The 20,713-nt window shown below is 40.4% G+C and overlaps 1 long non-coding RNA gene across 1 annotated transcript in view; it reads left to right on the plus strand.

Moving 5' to 3' along the window:
* The first annotated feature begins 4,871 nt into the window (after window positions 1-4,871).
* LOC147192944 (uncharacterized) overlaps window positions 4,872-20,713 on the plus strand; it is a 39,208-nt gene continuing 23,366 nt past the window's right edge. The window contains exons 1-3 of the long non-coding RNA XR_015103147.1: window positions 4,872-5,180; window positions 6,084-6,270; window positions 13,323-13,397. This is a non-coding gene — a long non-coding RNA (uncharacterized LOC147192944). The remainder of the gene's footprint in view (window positions 5,181-6,083; window positions 6,271-13,322; window positions 13,398-20,713) is intronic.

The following is a 20,713-nucleotide window of genomic DNA, read 5'->3' on the forward strand; positions in this document are numbered from 1 at the left end:
GAAAATGATATCACCTCCATTGTGGCGCTTGGGCACGCCCGATCCGAACCTAATGTGCTAGTAAAGGAGTCTGTCGGCCTCCGAAGTCCTCTCCAATAGAGCGTTGTAAGAGTCAGTTGGGCGACTGCGGCGCTTTAGGTTGGCTGTAATTGGAGCAATCCGTTCCCTTCGCCCCCAGGGCCGCGAAGGCCGTTGGAAGGCTGCCTAGATGTCCTCAGTTTCCCCTTCGAAAAACTCCCGAATGTTCTCCACCGCACCGCGACGACCTCTGACATTTTGCACCGCTGCAAGCCGCCAGACGCCTGCTCTCACTTCTGACCGCTCGGCCCATCCAAGCTTCCCGAGGGGGAATGGTGGTGGTTTTTGCGGAGTGTTTTTTATTTTAATTTTTTTTAAACAGCAAATAGAGTTTGGTTTTGTTTAAAAACAATAAAAATTGAGCAATTATGACTAAAATCAACTGAACCAATCAACCGTAATTGTCTAGTTCAGTTGCTGGCCTAAAACTTGGAGACGAATCAAAGTTCGTTAATCTTTAATATCACACTTGATAATAAATGTAACACAGATGCAACAAAAGGAAATAAAAGCACATAAAAAGAAATTTTGCAATGTTTGGCCAAATCTTGCGATGAGCTACAATTAATGTGGTTTTTTTTTCTCCTGAGGAGCTAAGCGAAAAATGAAAAAAAAAAAAAGGTTAAATAGGGTGTTTTATGTATGCGGTGATTCACGATCCTGTGAAAGTATGTCGCAGACATGTTATTAAGACATCTGGAAACTGTTGTCAATTATGAAAAATAAATAAAATAAGTACAATGTGTCCCGATGTAGCGGTTGGAACAATTACTAAGACACTATTTTTATTTATCTCGTGAGCTCGTGAGCATTAATGATGGAATAATACCCTTACTATTAAAAGCATCCAGAAGGGTAAATCAAATGAAGGAGATGTCAGTAAGAGAATAACATTCCCGTTACAGTTTGCATGTACATTGAAGGCCCAAATACAATGAATAAAAAAATTCAAAAGACGTACAGTACTTGCGATTGTGCAGAAATGGAATTAGGATATGTGGATGTGGAAGACGCATGGCAGAAAGGCAGTCTTTTCTGAGCGCACTAAGCCCGAGGTGCAGCGTTCTCAAAGGTTCATCTCTGAATTATTAAACCCGCAAACTTTACTCATGAATCTTTCAAAGCCAATCGCACCTTAACTGACAGGGGAAATAATAATGAGGTGTCTGAGGATTGACTTTTAAACCACGAGCATTTTAGACAATCCGCGCGCGTCCTCTTAAGATGAACACGGAGCATTTCTTCACAAATTTGAGGCACAAGTGGTCAAGCCAACGTGATGCTTTCTTGTTTCTTTCTCGATCTGATCATACAAGTACTTCAATTAAGTGCATTAAGGTTAATTTGCCTTTGGAGTGAATTGAAAAAAAAAATCCCACTTGGATTTTGTGAGCGCAATGTTACAGTTCAATGCAATGAGCTAAAAAACAAAACCCATAATAGATAAAGCTAAAAGATAGCTAAAAAATCTCTCTCTCTCTCTCTCTCTCTGAGAGCGGCCTGGTGGGCCAGTGGTTAGCGCGTCGACCTCACATTGCAGAGGTACTGGGTTTGATTCCAGCTCCGGCCTTCCTGTGTGGTTTGCATGTTCTCCCCTGTGCCTGTGTGGGTTTTCTCTGGGTATTCCGTTTTCCTCCCACATTCCAAAAGCATGCATGGCAGGTTAATGGAACACTCCAAATTGTCCCTAGGTGTTAGTGTGAGCTCGAGTGGTTGTTTGTCTCTGTGTACCTTGCGATTGGCTGGCAACCGGTTCAGGGTGTCCCTTGCCGACTGCCTGAAGATGGCTGGGATAGGCTCCAGCACCCACCCCGCGACCCTTATGAGGGGAAAGCGGATCGGAAAATGAATGAATGAATACTAAATAAATAAAAAAAATTATATATATATATATATATATATACATACAGTATATACACACACACACTTTTACTTTGTCACTTCCCACCTCTACATTTCACCCACACCCAAGTTGGACAACCGTACTCAGACTTGGCCAATCGAAGGGTGAAAAGGAGTTGAAGTTCAATTAAAAGGGACTAAATGGCACTAATGTGAAAACAGGCCAAGATGCCGTTCCCGTGTCGACAAATGGGCGCTCGGTAATTAGTTTATTCGCAGTGATGCAGCCGGTTTTAATTGAATTAAGCAAACAAACCCTCCATTAGGCTGCCCCCGCAACATGAGGGGAGGACCATGACAGCGCTCGGCCGCTTCCTGCGCAGTCGCAACCCCCGCCGCGATACGTGGCCGTGCTGGAGAGACTGGCAGCGCTGCAGCAGCCAGATGCATCACATTTCCTGGCTCGTTGGGAGCCTTTCTCTAGCCTCTTTTCTTCAGATTAGTCATGCTTTGATGGAAGGCCGTCTCGAAACAATTGGCGCGCTGAAACGCAAATGCTTGGGTGTCATTTCACATCGCTTGCCCTGACCAGGGCTTCCCGCAGAGAACCTGCGGAGATGTTTGTCCTAGCATTAACCGGGGTCTTTTATCAGAATGACTCAACTTTACCCATTTAAGTTGGGCAATTGCATCAAAGTACCTGGCTATTGCCGTCGTGCTGCGATACTGATAGCAGGATTAGCTCGGGCGTGTTCCCGCACTCACATGAGTTGACATGAGGCTCAGCAGGACGCTGTCTGGATTAACGGGCGAGTTCACCTTTAAGTGGCCAGCCAGCGGGGGTGATCGTGGGCCTCCTGTGGTTTTCCAGAAAGGACCCGAGAGCAGTGAAGGTGTTGTCACAGGAAATGTAGTCGCAACGTAATTAATGCGGAGTTGATTGTTTTGTGCTCGTCGTTTACCTAGCGTGCACTCGTGTGAGCGTCTCAGACGGGTATAAATTCAAGATTTGCCTTCAATGTTGTTTTCTTTGTAACTGCAACCAAAGTGGAACAAATATTTTGATTTACAAAATAAAAAATAAAAAATCGAAAACTAGCCATAAAGAGAGCGACATTTTCCTTTGTTTTCAACTATGCCACCTGTCTCAAACTCAAGGCCCGGGGGCCAGATCTGGCCCGCCACATCATTTTATGTGGCCCACGAAAGCAGATCATGTGTGTCAACTTCCGTGATCATTTCTAAAATTTGTACCCAAATGTCAAATTGTCAGGTGTAATAAATATCATTGAGATTTTGCGATAACTTTCTGACCCTGTTTACACTCATTTGAACAATAAGTGAACAAACAACAAACATATAGTCGACTGATTTCAAAACTAGTAATCCATCAATTTGTTGGGTTCAAATAACAATACTATGTGATGATTAAACATGAATTCGGCCCTCCGAGGGAAGCCGTAACTCCAAAGTGGCCCCGCGACAAAAATGAGTTTGACACCCCTGATCTACAGTATGTCCGTTGTCATTGCAGAGCCTTTGGAGTTCATTTTTAATGTATTTATTTCTGTATTTCTGGACATCGGTACAGAAGGTCAAACACTTATTTGAGCAATGTAGTTAACTCTGAAATCCCCAAACTACTCTGGGACAGAGTCAGAGGTCTTAGTTTGTGAGCCGGACTGTTTGCGGTCACGTCAGAGATGCTAGTCTCCTTCCTAACGAGCCCAGTGCGGTTCAAATGGTTTTGAAGCTGTTGTAATATCTCAAAGCTTCAAGCCCAGACTTCACCCGCTGAAAACGTCTTCCCATCCTCCCAACAACGTCGTTCAAGTGCCAGCAGAGTGACATTTAATCAGACTGCAAACCTCCGCCAAGGCCGAGACACCAAAAAGCATCTCGACCCCCGCTACCAGACATTGCCGCATGTAATTATTTTCCCTTTTTCCTTTCTTACTGCGAAGACCAAACTGAAAACGACTGGATTTTATTCTTACTGACAACAACAACAAAGCGGTGCACAGCATAAAGGTCACCGAGTTTTTACTCTTGAAGAAACGATAACTGGTGCAGAAAGAGCACGATTGCCAACGCTCTGCTGGATGTTTTTCAGCAACAATCACAGTCACAAAGTCTCTCGAAGTCTCTAATAACAACCAAAACGTTGCTTGATTTGTTGCTGGTCACTTTTTTTTTTTTTGAAAAATAGTCGCTACAGATGTTGGAAAATTTGCAACACAGACGGCAAGACCAACGAGCTTTGTCACAACGTCCCTCCACTCCACCTTTTGTTTGGCATGGTCGTGAAAGCTGTACTCTGCATTTGCCGGAGACAGAACAGACCACCAAAGTGTTTTAAAGTTATGGGAAAAGAAAAGCAGAATGTTTCATTTCATACTAAATACACTGCTCTTTCTCTTGTAATTGCGCAACAGTGACTTTGAATATCCATCTCAACTTTTAACTTTTCAAATGATGAAAAATACATTGTGCTGTAATAAAAGATGAAATTCAATGTAATCGTTATGTGATCTTGTAGAACAATCTTTGCACTGGTGGCTGTCCAATACCAGGCAATTACGAAAATGAAATCATAAAATAAAAAGATATAAAAAATAAAAGAAAATAAAATAAAAAACCTGAACACCAACGGTGCAACACACATGTAGACAGACAATACAACAATCCTCACTAGTATATATTCTGTATCGCCTGTGAAGTTTGACCAATATTAGTGCGGGTTACCGAGTCACTTGGTTGGGAAACTCATCTTCGTTTGTGTCAGGATGAGTATTATACCGTTAAACCTTTACGAATCTGATTAAAGAAGGAAAGTGCACATCTCTAAGAATTCTATTTAAGTATAGAAACAAAATACTTTGAGTCCATTTCATTACAAGACTGAGTTTGGCCCACAGACAGCAAGTGTTTCTTCTTTTTTTTTTTTTTTTTTGCACTTGTATTTTCTACTAAATGTTTCAGCTCCCCGCTTCGGTTCATCATGCGCGACTGCTGTCGTGTCGCCTTCCTGTCACACGTGTTTCGATGTTTGCTGGCTGACTTGTTTGCCTTGTGCTTTCTTTTCCCTTCTCTTCAGGTTGTCTTGTCGTGGCTGCGGGTTGTGTGTGTGTCGTCGTTTCGCCCTCCCCTGTCAAGGCGCATTATGCAATATTAGGACCGTGTAAATAAAAGCCCACCTGTCTCCGCAAGGATTTTTCTACCAGGAGCATCCTGTGCCGGTGCAGAATTTATATATTAAGGTGAGTGTGGAAGTGGAATGATACAAACAACAAACAAAACAGATCTAGACAATGCATGCTTGGGATGTCGCCAATGAAGGCATATTGTGGCCAAGAATTACAAGAAAATAAGTTGTCATGTTCGGGGACGTCAAGTCAGAAGTTGTGGTTTAGTGACAAGAGTCATAAAATTTAAGTCAGAAGGGGGTGGGTGGTCAATACGGCGCGAACTGTTGTAGTAATGTTGCTGTCGGGATACAAAAAAAGTCTTAATATTACTAGAAAAGAGTGTGGCGTTACGATCAAAATAAATGTATTACTACACACACACACAAAAAAAATCTTTGTTGCATTTACTTCGCCTCAGTTTGTGTTCATAGTTCAAGTAAATATTATGCCATTACTTCATATGCCGGTAGCTCATTGTAGCAGTTGAAGTGGACCATTTCCCTTTGCACGAATAAATCAATCCGACAAATAGCCAAGCGTGCTTTTATGACGAATCCTCATTTCTGAATGCTTTTGTCACATCTCGAGAACGTCACATTTGCGGCTTGAACCGAGCCCTTTAATGGACCTCCGTGAGTCAACTCCGAGTGTGTGTCTTTTTTGCCTTCAGTGAAGTGTCAAAGTGAGTGCGATCAGAAATGATGGGGCCACAAACTTTTACTGGCGCCAGAAGTCTAATTCTCACAGATCCTCTGCTGTCATTTTAAGCAGCCGTTGTGTCATTATTACCGGCTTAATCGAGCTTATTGCACCACTTCTAAGGGTCCACTTCACGCTGCCTTGTTGGGCCCGCTGGTGTCGTGGTGTTTACCCCGTTTAAAACTCATTACATTTATTTCTCAGCAGCTTAAAAAAAAATGCGCAAAAGAGAACGGGTGCCAACACAGCTTTTTGACAACAGGGTCTTATTTACAGGTCGCGAAGCCTGCGGTGACAAATAACAAGCGGCGCCATCTGGGCGACTTTGGCTCACATTAGCCGGTAATGAACATTAATGTCGCGAAGAGGGTCACCAAGCAGCTCGAGAGGCGAGAGCTCCCACGTTATGGTCCCCTCGCCCCCTGGAGAACGCTCGCCTGCTTTCTCGCCGGCTGCAGTCAAAGTGAGTGAATGTCATCTTTATGGCATGCGGGTGAAACTGCATCCATTATGTCCTCCTGTGCAACTCCTGAGACAAAGTGCTCGGTTCACAAACGCACGCAGGTCTCTACTTTTTCTCCACAACGGTTGACAGGGCATACAGGCTTTTGTTTACAATAGTCAAACAGAATTATCCATTTTAAGAGGCAAGAGGAGGTCAAAGGTCATCCACATAGACATTTAAAAAAAAAACACCGGCTTTTTTTCCTAAGCTACTTCCTGGGTAGCTGTGGATTTGCGTTACAAGGTTCAGTTCATTATTTTGTCGCAGCATTTTGGGTTGAAGATTGGATTTGGACAAGCTGAGGAGCTGACGATGGTTATCATTTTTCAGTGTACTGACGTTGAAGTCAATTGAATGTAATATTCTGAGACAAAGTTGGTAGCGGCTGGATGGCTCAGTGGCTAACATCGCTTGTCAAAAACTGTGCCAAACATATTCGAGAGGTCACCTCTGAAAGGGGCAAGTCGCTTCTCTGAGAAATTGTTCATAATACAATTAGTAATCATTTTTATTTTTTAATCCACACTGTGAAAAACACAACTACTATTAGGTTATGAGGCCTAAAAAAAGTCCTTTAAGTTGGAAAAAACATTTATTGCCGCAAAGTGAGTTAGAGCAACAAAGTAAGCAAGTTGTTATTAAATCTATCTTTAAATTTGGGGTTTCGTAACCATTAATTCTTTGTTGTAAAATGCAGGAAAACCAGTTTTTCACAACAGCAAAACGTTTAATTGAGCTGCCCAACTTGAAATGTTTTCTCAGTTCATTGCCTTGAAATTTGGAGTTGGCTCAACATTTTTATTATTTTTATTTTTTTACTGTGCAGATACTGTATACAGCTCACCTTGTAGCACTTATAGATATATATAATTTTTGTGTACCTTGTACACAAACGATATAATATTAATAACACACACTCGGGCACACAGCTTTTTTTTCCCACGTGAACTCTTGACAGAAGTGCGAAAACAGTCTCGGTGTAGTGCAAGAGCAGGAACAAACTGCAGTGTTTCTGTGATGTCACGTCGGCTTCTCGAGCGCCAAACAATGCATTATTTATGTTCGTGAGATGGTGTTGTTGATATTTTATTCTTCTTCTTCTGACTGTGTGGGGAGCGACGACTTTATGGACAAATGCTTGAGGGAAGTGCCTCCTCGCCTTGTCTCATAACACTTTGTCTTGGCACATGTAGATTGTACAAAGAGCAAAGGTGTGTAGCAAGAAGTTGAACACTTGATTCTTGCTCATTTCCCATAATTGCCTGCCTCTCTGCTTGGCTTCTCTACTCATTAAATGGTAATTACAATTCGGCATCGTGCTTTTTGTTGGCCTTATTAAGGCTGCAATATCAATAAAAAGGTAGGCTGATATCTACATTTAAATGTGTTCTTTTAATAATTCAATATTTATTCATTCGCACAGACACACCGCCTGAAACTCTTTGACAGCCTCAACTTGCTTCCACTCGCTGCCACTAGATGGCATTACACTCAGATAATTTTTAAAAAGCATGTCGAATTAATATTATTAATCCCTGCCTAGTACAACTGCTTCTGATTGGGACTCATTCTCTACTTGAAGTCCAATAAAACATGTCCGTTAGGATTTTCTGAAAATGGCTGACTTCCTGTTCAATTGCAGGGAATATGTCACTGAGACATTTTCTCGCGTCCTGGTATAGTAAGACAGATTCACCCAAATTTGTGTAGATAAATCCGTGTTGGGTGTCGGGAGCTGGGTTTTTTGTTGTTGTTTTGTTTGGTTTTTGATTACCTAGTGAGTTTAAAAAATTGAATTCAAATTACATGGAGTGAACATGTTTATCACTGGAGATATATTCCAGAGCCAAAACAGGTACAAAGGTAAACATCTGTGATATAGAAGACAATCATGTAGTGAGGGACACAAACAATGACACACAATAGAGATGAGGAGCACTGGATTTAATAATTGCTTCTGCAGGTGTGAAGAAACTGCCCCGAATCTTGACACTTTTAATGAGCTTCTTGATATTGATACTGATATGAGCACAAAGAAGGCAGCGTGTGTGTATCATCTCCTTTGATATGAGTACAATCACAACATCTTCGCTCTCTCTTGCTCACAACCAGTATATTGTACAGCAGGTCTGTCATCTCACGCTGCGGTGAAAAACACCCCATGCGTACTGATTTTGCCAGCTCACTGTTGTCGTCAACGTGAGACCGACTTTCACAAAAGATAGTGAATGGGTGATGTGTCAAAGGCGGTTTGTCTTCGTAGGTGGTTTTCATACATTGATTGGTACATTGATACATTCTAACAAACTATTGCTGACGACTACCTCCGACTAACAAAGCTAACTGTGGATCTTACTAACTATGAAAATAGCTAGCTGGCAAAGCATAAACTAATTACCACAGAATATTATAAAGTACAGTTCAGTTCGACAAATGAAACTAACAAAGCTATCTTACAGAGTACTACAAATGAAACTATCTAACTGGTTGTACACCTGCCTACTATAAACTAACAAAGGTAACTGTTCATCTACCCGTACTACTAACAAAGCTAATTTTTAACTACAAACTACTATTGACAAAGCTAGTATATACCAAATTAACCACACTATTACCAATTAGGCTAACTTACAAACTAACTACCAATGAGTGCTACGAATGAACAAACAATGCTAGCCAACAAACTTTCAGTGACTATTAACTACTGTACTACAGATTTCTGCTAAAAAACGAACTAACTTATATCAATGAACCTATTGCTAATTTGCTACTAAAATGAAGGCGGCTGGTTACTACTGCTTACTAAGTACCATTAACAAAGCCAACCATTTCTAAAACCAACACTAATTGACTAGTTAATTATTTCTGACCACTGATTACTCTAAACAAATTAATTAACCTATTGATGAATTAATGAACTGTAGTTACTACTTTATGGATGTTTTTGAAAAAGCCGTTATTCTTCATCACTTGCGTACAGTGTTGACCCACAAACCTGTTATGTACATCTGTGTACATGCAGTATACAAGCTGTGCTAACAGAAATGTGGGCAAGTACTGTATATGAGCCTTGAAATTTTTGACAGTTTTAATCATGCTACGGCTTGCACAAACATCATAAACATGTTTCTAGGGGCTGAGCTGTTTCTTATTAGATTTACATGGATTCTACACGGAGACATTCATTTTGGGTTACGGGTGCCTGACTTATGATGCCTGAATTATAATGCTCATTGTATCCAACATGTCAAATCGTATTGACTTTACAGTCCAACGTGAAGGTGAGTGACGTTTTGATCACCAGCAAGTGTCAGTTTATGTGTAAATTTACACTCAGACTGAAACCATTAATTTAACTAACTTTCACATCAGAAGATACCACTCACCTTTTAATATGCTAACTTGTTTATTACAGACATTAGTGTGAATGAAAAACTGTCCATCCCCTCTCTTAAAACGTGCACCTCTGCACTGCGGGGCCGGCGTGCTAACCAGTCCACCGCCCTGGCCCCCTTTTTAAATTATTATTGATATTATACTGAATATGACACAAATGATCTGCCTTGGAACAGCACCATCTTTTTTACTGTAATTAAAACTTAACTAAATGAACTATATTTCTGGTACTGTAACTGAATGAAGTAACCAAAACAAAATGCTCACAAATTTATTTATCATGCACCAGAGTCAAACCCAGCATGCACGGAGGTGAGGAAACAGCCATTAAATTTCAGCAGAAATCTGCTTTACATTACATTAAAAAAAAAAAAGCCAATTTTTCCACATTGAATTGGGCGACGGTGTGTGCCCTCCACGTCTCCCTCTCCCGGGAGGACTTTCAATAAGCCTGCGGCTTCCAAGTGGAATTCCCGCAGGAGGCCCAGCTGTCATCGGAACTCTTGTTAGACAAAACTTTTGGGGCAAACACACACACACACACACACACACACACACACACACACACACACACACACACACACACACACACACACACACACACACACACACACACACACACACACACACACACACGCACACACAGTCAACCCTCTAGGTGACAGGCAAAACACTTTCTAGAGTGGTGGGACAGGTTTGGGGCCTATGAAAAACATACTGAATATGCACTCCTTCTCAATTTATCCATCCCATCTTTGACAGTATGGCGCTTGTCTTCATTAGAGTTGTGTGTGTCTTTGTTCAATTTCACACTTAATAGGCGTGTAGACACTTCAGACAGCCAAGTATTTGTACAAAAGCCATAAAAAATTCAATTTGACATCATATGTCCCCTTGAAATCAATACCTGTCTGACAGCTTCCAATCAAAATGGATTTTTTTTTTATACTGTGATCACACGTTTATTCTTTTATAGTTTCAGCTAATATTATACAAGGGGCCAAACGGCCGCTCCTCACACCTCCGTATTGTCTGTGCTGGTGTAAAATAAAAGGCTCATTCAAACTGGCAGCCTGGCAACAGAAGCGAGAGCACCCAGGGCTCGGGCCGTTGCGGTGAGATGAGAACGCCGTTTAAATTTCACGCCTTGCAAATGTTGCAAAGCGACGTTCGACTGTATTGATGCAGATTCACAGAGTTAGCCCGAGCCGCGGAATAATGGATAGTGCATCATTTGCAGGAATTCATGTGGATTCCGATTGCCTCTTCAATAACATCCTAAAGGCTTGTCTTCAGGAATTAGCTCTCGTGTATTGACGGAGCAAAGTAATCCAAACGACACTCAAAGCTCGCAGTCATTTTTACAATCCACTTTTAAGGTCCACTGGATTGGAAACTGGGGGGTGATGCCTAGTACATTATATACAGTATTCCTCGCATAATGACTTTAAGAGAAGTACAACAACAACAACAAAATGACTCATTAAAGACATACCATGCAGTACCCTCGGTGATGATCAGACAAGTAAAAATGTTTTCATTCTCAAGCAGGTTTAAAGCTTTTTTTGGGGTGCAGAATTAATTTAGATATGTAGTTGAGATATCGCTCTTCTATTACCCTTGCGTACTGGGTTAGCAAGCGAGAGTTCACTAAATATTATTATTCAGTCAACCCAGGCGTCTAATAGGCTACGTATACATGGCTATGCTAATTTGCGTGGGTCTAACTACTTTTTGTCTTGTGCAGTGCTTCAGGAGGCGCAAAAGATATTGAACGAGACACAAAGGTTTTTAATTGTATTAAGCCTGTTGTATATTTGGTCATTGATATATCGTTCAAATCCATAGACATTAAATACACATTGTGATAATAATGAGAGACATTAAGTTACTGTATGAAGTTTAGTCCACTGACTTGAATTGGCTTACAGTTCAGGACCACACCAAAGGCGGAGTTAAATATACTTTACGTCTCTGTATATCTGTATTTGATAGTTAGCTAGTTAGCTAGCAAGCAAACTCATGATATGCTAGCATCCACTTAAGATAATATCCTAGGGCCTAGCTTTATTTATTTATTTTTTATTTACTGTGAAAAAAGAAATCTGACGAAGAATGGCGAAGCGGGGAAGAGATAAATGGGAACTTTTCCCCATATGACGACAGCCATTTTGACTCACGACTCAATTGTGTCCCTCAGGCACCAGCTCTCGTTTATAATTAAATCAGGAGAGGGAGAACAAATAGCATAACATATGTATTTACTCCAAAAGCAACAAAATACAAATGTAATCATGGCCCTCGATTCAGTTTACAAAACAGAGCTGCACTTATAAGGGTAGGTTTTATACTTTTGCTAACTATTTCACTTGATGATTTAAAAAATAAATCCTTGGGAGATGTATTGACATGAATTAAGCTAATTTCCCCCCGCCTGTCCTCACTTAATTACTTTCCAAAATGTTTCCATGTTTGAAATAAAAGGCCTCACTAGATAAATAGAAAACACCATTATTATATTGCATGGTTGCTTTGTCATTCTCATCTCGGCTCCTTTGTTTATTTGCTTCTATTTTAGTAAGTCTACCTGCCGGTGAAGACGTGAGCCAATCTGCCTCCATGATGGTCATTTTGATTAATGATGAGCTACAGATTAAATTCTTAGCAATTAAAGCCGGCTGGTAATTATCTCGCGACATCGTTCGACAGGCGCTGCAAAAGGGGTTGGCGGATGTGGGGGTGTGGAGAAAAGGGGAGTTCATTTAAGATTTATTTCCTCATTGATTAATTAACAGAATCCTATTAACAAGGTTCTGTTAATTTACAATTAACTGAATCCCATTATCAATTCCCCCATCCACTTTACTTCCCATCCAAAGGCAGGAAAACGATTTCACCTTGTTGATGGCGAAGCCCTTATGCTCTGTGCAATTGCGCTCATGAGGACTTGAGGGAGGAAAAAAAATATAGATATATTAAAATGATGCCGCTGTCATTAATTTGCCATCTCCAGAAAAGGGCATCAGTGATCTGTGAAATCACTTTGTTCGTTTGAGGTGGTTGCACTTTCTTTTCATTTACGTCTCATAATGACTTAGATTATAGGAATCTGCACGTGGAGCCGGTCTCTTTCCGGGCATCTGCAGGATGTCGGACAGTGACATTAGCCGTTTAATTCCGCTCTTGACAAACGCTTAAACAGGCTTGACTTTCAATCCAATCAGTCCAAGAGCCAAGCAGGGGCGCTTCCCTTTGTTGACCTGTTTTTTTTTTTTTGTGGAAATAATCTGTCAATGGGATAGGAAATGTTAAAGCACTCCCATCAATTCCATTTTTATTTCTTTATTGTCAGTGTTCAATTCTGCTCATGTGGTTTTTATGGCACCGCGGGAAGTCTCGACTCGGCCATCTATTGTTTCTCGGCTTCTGCTCCTGTGTGGGAAGCCTGAGATGCACACTAACTATTCTCTTAGATGAGCTTTCTGCTTCGGCGCTCGCTACTTTTTAAGTTTCACACATGCAAATTATGTAACGTGCTTTCTCGTCTGGCCAACAAACTAACCAGTACTCACACTTTTTGGACTCCCAAGTTAATTTCTGGTTACTTTTTCCAGGTATGCTTCCAAGCTTTAAGAATCAAATATCAAGGAGACACCTTCGATGGTACCTCGCCAGTGAAAAGCCAAAAGGTAGGATGAAAGACTTTCTTTTTTTTCTGGGAATTGATCCCAAATCTACGCAAACTTAAGTTGTCCTTTGTGAACTAATCTAGTCGAGTTTTAGACGCCAAGATAACTGGTTGTATTATTTCCAGCACCAAAAAAGGAGCTGTACAAATCATGTGTCTAAAGCCAGCACGTCATGTACGTAAATTATAATAATGGCTGTCATTTTTAATATATACAGTATATATTTCCAGTATGTACTCGTAAGAACTGAATATGTACTTTCAGCCATAATTCATAACCATATACCCCAGAGGCCTAATTATTGTACTGTAAAGAAAATGATTGCACACGGTGCAGGGCCACATATGTACCGGTATGTGTCCAAGCTTTCGGAGGCTAATTAATGGACTCCACGATAACTGTTTCCACTGTTTGCTGTCATGGAAATGAACGAGCAGGTGTGAGCCCAAGCTGTACACGTCGAGGGTACAAAAGCAGAACCTCGCAAGCTCACACTGCAGTGATAATCAATCAACATTAATGTACCCAATCAGCACGGTTGCGGTATTAGACTCCCAGGGCCGAAAAGGTACACACATGTTCCCACGTCGTAAGCCAAGTGGCAGGCAGAATCTCGGGGACGAACAACACCCCAGTGGCAAGACTCCCGATTGTGCAATGATGTGTTTTTCCAAGAGTGCTGTTTAAAATGTAACAGTGAAATCCACAAGACTGTACCCAAATAGACTAACGATAGGATTACAGATTCCTGGCTGTCTCATTTCCAAGATGGCAGTATCTTTTGATGGCATCACCCCCAAAAGAGAAGCATTTCTAATCCTAAAAAAAGATACGACTCTGCACTTTTGTAGGCTTATATGAAAATTGGAGTACTTGTTTTCATCGTTTCCTCTCCCAGTAGACTTTGCAATGTTTCATTTGCACAAGGCGTTTATTTATTTTTTTCTTCTTAAGTGAACAATCAAATGACTACGTGTCACGTGGATGATGTTCCACCTGCTCAGGAAACCGTGGAGATTTAGTTCAGGCTCTGTCCAACGTTTTTAATGCCTTTCATCTTATTGTTTTTGCTTTTAGAGCCTGCCACTTTTAAAGTGTTGGCTCACTCTCACTGCACTCACACGCATAAAAACTGTTATAAACCAGACCGTTTTTTTTTTTCTCCGCCACAAAACAAGAGACGAATATCATGAGAAAATGGCTTGAGAGGATAGGATGGCTCAAATGCAGTGGGAGTGTGGTCAAAACAGGACTCGGAATGAATATTGATGGTTCCGGGGGCGAGGGGTGGTGGGGGTGGGAGCAGACATCTGCTAGGGAAGGCGTACACCAATCAATAAGCTTTGTCACAATTTATTTGGAGAATCCTTTCAAGAAACTTTTCCTTTTCTGTTATAATTAGTGAGGTGTAGTGTGTGTGCGTGTGTGTATGTGTGTGTGTGTGTGTGTGTGTGTGTGTGTGTGTGTTTTAACAGACAGACTTAATAGATCACATAACAAATATACAACTGCACAGTAGATCACAAACCTCCACAAGGGCGAACAATCCACAACATCTCATTTGATTCATTTAAATGAAATAAAATTATTTAAAAAAAATCTATCTATCTATCTATCTATCTATCTATCTATCTATCTATCTATCTATCTATCTATCTATCTATCTATCTATCTATCTATCTATCTATCTATCTATCTATCTATCTATCTATCTATCTATCTATCTATCTATATATATATACAGAGAGAGAGAGAGAGAGAGAGAGAGAGAGAGAGACTCTGCAACAAGATAGAATTGAGAAGGAAGTGAGGAGAGTTTGCTATTTCATCACCAGTAATGGATATTGATGATGAAGTCAGCCGAGTACAGCCGAACAAATGCTGAAGTCATCCTCCACTTTCGGCAAGATGACAAAGGGCTGATAGTTCAAACAGGCATAATGAGGCAGAATTCTACATTGTAAGTAATATTTTCAGTGTGCGTAACTTGAACAACTTCACATTTTTGAAATATAAAGTAGCCTTTTATTGGGAAATCAACAGTTATGTGGTCAGGAATGGACTGCACACACCTTACTATAAAATCACCTGTAATGAATTTCAATGATGAATAAATTTTTGCAAGAATGATAAATTATTTAAAATATAGTTGCAAAAATGTTTCGAATGTTAATGAACTGTTGCCCCTTCTGCATGCCTGTAATTACACAACCAATGTGCTGTGCTGCAGATGCATCCACCTGATTGGGGGCTTTTTTTTCTTTTTCTTAGCAGAAACACGTGCACACTTGCTAACATCGCAATAGAGCCATTTTTTTTTACCACACGGTACTTGCCGGCAAAAGCTGAAGTGAACACAATTAACCCCGATGCTGCCGAGGAAAAAGTGCAAGCCTTTCGGCAATACCCTCCAACAAGGCTCAGGGGATCGCTCTGTTCTATTAAAGTGAACACACCCCGATCCACCAACATTTTCTAATTAAAACCTTTGGGAATGACTTTTGAGGGTGCAAAAAAAAAAAAAAAAGAAGAAGCATACATGTTGGAGAGGCTGAGGAACTCAAAGGATCCCCAAAAAAAAACAAAACAATGTGTTGTTGGATGAAGAGGCAGTGGAGCTACATAGATTGTCGCCATGGCAACGCATTGATTTTTTTTTTTCTTTTGAATATTGCTACCTCAAATGGTCGACTCTTAATGGATGAAGGAGCTGGATCAGCGCCTGTTGTTGTGTCGAGTCCGCATGGAAAGGTCAAAGGAAGGAGTTTTATTAATAAGAGCAATTCCCCCCACTGCAGGACAAATAAAGGATTATGTGATTTTAAAGGATTATGTTACCTCATTAAACTTGAGGCGTTCAAAGGGCTTCACCAGCAAGCTTAAACATTGTGACCAGACTCCCCTCCTACAATCTGCTTTTTTTTTCCTGCCACAATGCCTTTATACCGAGAAGAACTGCGAGTACGCTGAAAAAGCAAAAGACAGTCAAATGGCATCAAAAGTAATTTCAAAGAAAAAAGTCGTCGAATGAGCTTTTGTTGTTTTATACCAATTTTCCTTAAGTGCGATGTTTGCTGTTAGGTCTCGCACAAATCCAACAGTCTCACCAATTTTAATTTTTCCTTTATTCGAAGCGGCATTAGCTTTGGCTGAGTCCATCACCATTCATCATGGAGTCCAAATTCACTGTTGTCATCTTGATGCCGCCGAGTAGATCATTCCAAAAACAAAAACACATTCAAATCAAACCACAAAAATGACAAAAACACCTCATAAAAAAACATTGCAACAAAACTTCAGCACTTGTTGTTCACACTAATGACATTTACTTTATACAAAATTAGGTAGGTACAAAATTCATCCATCCATCCATTTTCTAATCTAGGCGGGGTACACCCTGAACTGGTTGGCAGCCAATCGCAAGGCAGGTATGAAATTTAAAGCATTTTATTATTATCAAAAGACTTTTTATTTACGACTTTGTCAATGTGTTTAGCCCACGATAAATGATCAACTATTCTACCCTTTCTTTCCGGAATGGAGCTCACTCATTTAAAATGTTTCTTTTCTTCCAAAATATCATACATTTTGTATTTGGGACATTAGCGTCTAATTTGTTCTGCATTCCATTCCTCTTTCTATGAATTAATCTCAAACAGAAAAAGAATACGACACACCACCATTTTTATTGCCGCTTGATATCGTCCTCGTTTCAAGCTCAAATCTCTTTCAATGCATGCTCATTCGCTGTTAATTAAATTAAAATACAATTAATTAAACAAATTGAAATAGTCTTTGGGATAAATTAATTACAATCAATCAGTTTTAGGCGGGAAAAAAAATCGCCAAAACATATGCAGCAGTTTTTAACAATCAGATTTTTTTTTTTAAATCACACCTGTAAGGGAGGAACAGGTAACGATGAATCTTTTATATTGCTTCAAAAACAAAACAGAACAAAACAGCATGTTTAGTAGATTGACTTTTATTTGCATAAGCTGAGTTTGTCTTTGTCTCTTGACAAATGAACTTTGTAAAATGTCATCACTCGCCCCTTGCATACAAAGACTTCTTCAGGCCCCCAAATCTCCGTTTGTCTAAATACTCGAGTCGCAGCAATGTGCAGGTCACACGATTCACCTGTCCCTCCTTTCCAACGTGAAGAAAAGCAGCAAAAGGGACATCTGTCAAATATGATAACGAGGTATCCAAAGGAAAATTAATGAGAGAGTTTCATGACAGAAATGTTTCCCGCAGTGGTGTAAACGACAGACAGCAAACACTCACTTTCACACTGGCTTACCTAAAAACCATGGGGCGATATAATTAATGTTCTCCAGAGTCAAATTATTTTCATCGTGTCAAACCAATTGTGCATTTTCTCTTGCTTTGGCAGCTTCACTGACACTTCTTCTTCAAATGATTCCAAAACAATTACAGACCTGAAATGACTATGGCATAGTTGGTCATACAGCGTGTGTGTGTGTGTGTGTGTGTGTGTGTGTGTGTGTGTGTGTGTGTGTGTGTGTGTGTGTGTGTGTGTGTGTGTGTGTGTGTGTGTGTGTGTGTCTGCGTGTGTGTGCTCTAAAAAGTTTGAAAACGAAATTGTCTGGTTAAAGAACAACAATAACTTTTCCCAGTGGAGAGTTTTCATGAGCAACTCTTGAGGTCAGGCGAAGGCATCGAGAGATGCTTTGGGCTAAATAACTGACTTACTCTCACTTGCAAAAAATACAGGCTTGTTACTGCACAACATATCTGCATAAATAAAAGGTTTTGCCACTGTTTTTTCCCCCCGACACGCCAAATGGGTGAGCTCACTGGATAATGAGTATTCTTGTTAGTTGGTAGAAGGAAGAAACAAATAAATACACAATTTCTTTGGGAGGAAAGTGCATCAACACTTTGTCTTCTTTGTAGGAAATGGAATGATGCGGATAAGTCTAGATTATTATTAGAGTTCAGTCTTGCACCAACGATCCGCATTCGCTATTTGTTTTGATATCCATTCATCAGTCTACAATTTAGAGTGTTCCATTAACCTGCCATGCATGTTTTTGGAATGCGGGAGCAAACCGGCGTACCCGGAGAAAGCCCACGCAGGCATAGGGAGAACATGCAAATTCCACACAGGAAGGCCGGAGCCGGAATTGAACCCTGCACCTCTGCTACCCAGTTGAACACAGTGCCGCCTTGACATAAGTCACCAAATTACTGAACCAACTCATTGTACCTTTGCTGAAAAACACATCTTAGTCCAACAAATGATAAATTCAATTTGATCACACTGGTATACGGAATGTAATTCTATAACGCTTCATCTTAATAATTCTTACAAAACCATAATCGTGGATCCCATTCAAACGATTTGGAGTGTAGCCTACACCAGCACAGACGGAAAGTTCAACCTTTTTAGTTTCAAATAACTTGCTTTAGCTTCCAGGATCCCGCACCTTACCATGGTCAATGGCACAACTATGTTTCTTTCTCTCTGGCCCCATTTTAAATCTACGTTGCTACTAGCCTCATCCTAGCTAGCGCTAAGCTAGTTTATCTCTCGGGTATGGCGTCCAAATTTGCAAACTCCCTTTCATTTGTTGCTAACTGGTCACCAGCAAGTTAGTCAGACAAATATTCCCACAACTACTTCCGGGCCTCCACTCGAATGAACTGTGTATTGAGCTTTCCCGCATGTGCGCTGTCCATGCAGATACAGCTGACGAAAAAATGACATGACGTGTTCTGACTTGAATAGGAAAATTCCAATCCATTGTTCATTTTCAACGCCCAATTCACAACTTCATTCCAGTCATCATTTTTTGCTTTGCCGCCATCTGAAGAACAAGGGAGAGGCTGTTTAATGAGTGAACCAGTTTCACGTACTGCCAAAAGTATACTGCTAGCCATGACAACCGCTAGCCATAAACTGAGCTGCACTGTAATTGTTTACAAAGTGATTCGAATGCAGAGTCACCAACCTAACCGTTCACTTTGGGAACTTGGTTCCTTGCCATTGTACCAACCCCCCACAATTTGAGTACATGACGTGTTTCATCAATATTTCTAGGCTGGCTCATTCTTGATGCATAATACTCATTGGTGGGTCCCTGCTTCTATTGTGTCACCCCAAAAATCCCCAGTTCATTTGCAGTCATACTTTTAAGCAATCTTTATTTAATTGTAGCAGCCAGTATGATTTAAAGGTCGTCCGGGGGATAATTAGGCTGAGTCAGCCCACAGTCACATCAGTTGTGAGGAGGCCTATTGATTTAAAAAAGATAAGGGTAGGCAGTATCAGAGTGTCCTTTTTACATACACACACACACACGCACGCACGCGCGCATCCTCGCCACAAACCAATGTAGCGCAACATTTTCCTGCTTGGTTATTCCCGCCAACAAAAAAAAACAATCCCCAGAACTGAGATTTCCTCAATCAATGCCAGTACAACTCTCTGGCGCTATAAAACACCATCGTAGCTACCCCGAATCAATGCAGGGTGCCCCCCCCCCCCCCAAATATTTCCCACTCACTGAATCACCGAGATGAGAGAGCCGTCGGGTGCAGTCAGTGGGAATGTCTAGAAATACTCTAGATAAGTTTGGAGGAGGATTTGTATGAATGTGCCTGTTATTTAGCCTACATTTCACTCGGGGGCGGTCTCAGGAGATGATATTTGGGAGAGGGGCGGGGGGAATTTTGAAAGTTGTGTATAATGTCAGGATTTGAGAATATTCAGAACATTTTAAGGAAAAACATTCCCTTTCCTGTACTTGTACTTGTTATTGAAGGGTGTGGCTAGTAGAAAAAAAATCTAACTATTGTGTGTGGGTCTAAATGATATCATTCCACTCCAGGTACATCTGAATATCATAAAAAAATAATTTATTCCAGTAGAATAATTCAGAGTAAAATTCATTTATTATATTTTGGAATGGCAATCCCTACCCAATTTTTCTACAAAAAAAGGAAAAATGGTGAATGTTAGGTAAATACAATTACCAAAAAAAAAAAGCACATAAATAGTCAAAAATTCAAAACTACAAAATTGGAAAACTATTGCAAAATAAATGTTGAATTTTTGCAGCAATTTTTTTTGGTTAGAAAATTATGAAAAATATATAGGAGTTTAATGATTACGACATTGTAACTCAATGAACAAAATCCTAAGTACCGCTAATAAAATGAATTACATTTTGTAGGAAAGTATTGCTGCTAAAAAATTATTTCAAGGTGTTGTAATTGTTCTTTATCAATTTAGTCAGTTTTGGAATAAATAGAGCGTATACTTACAACACACAAATGCGCTAAAACAC

The sequence above is a fragment of the Hippocampus guttulatus genome, chromosome 16 (genome assembly GCF_054856545.1).
Source record: "Hippocampus guttulatus isolate MCC_2025c chromosome 16, RoL_Hgut_1.0, whole genome shotgun sequence".
Lineage (NCBI taxonomy): Eukaryota > Metazoa > Chordata > Actinopteri > Syngnathiformes > Syngnathidae > Hippocampus > Hippocampus guttulatus.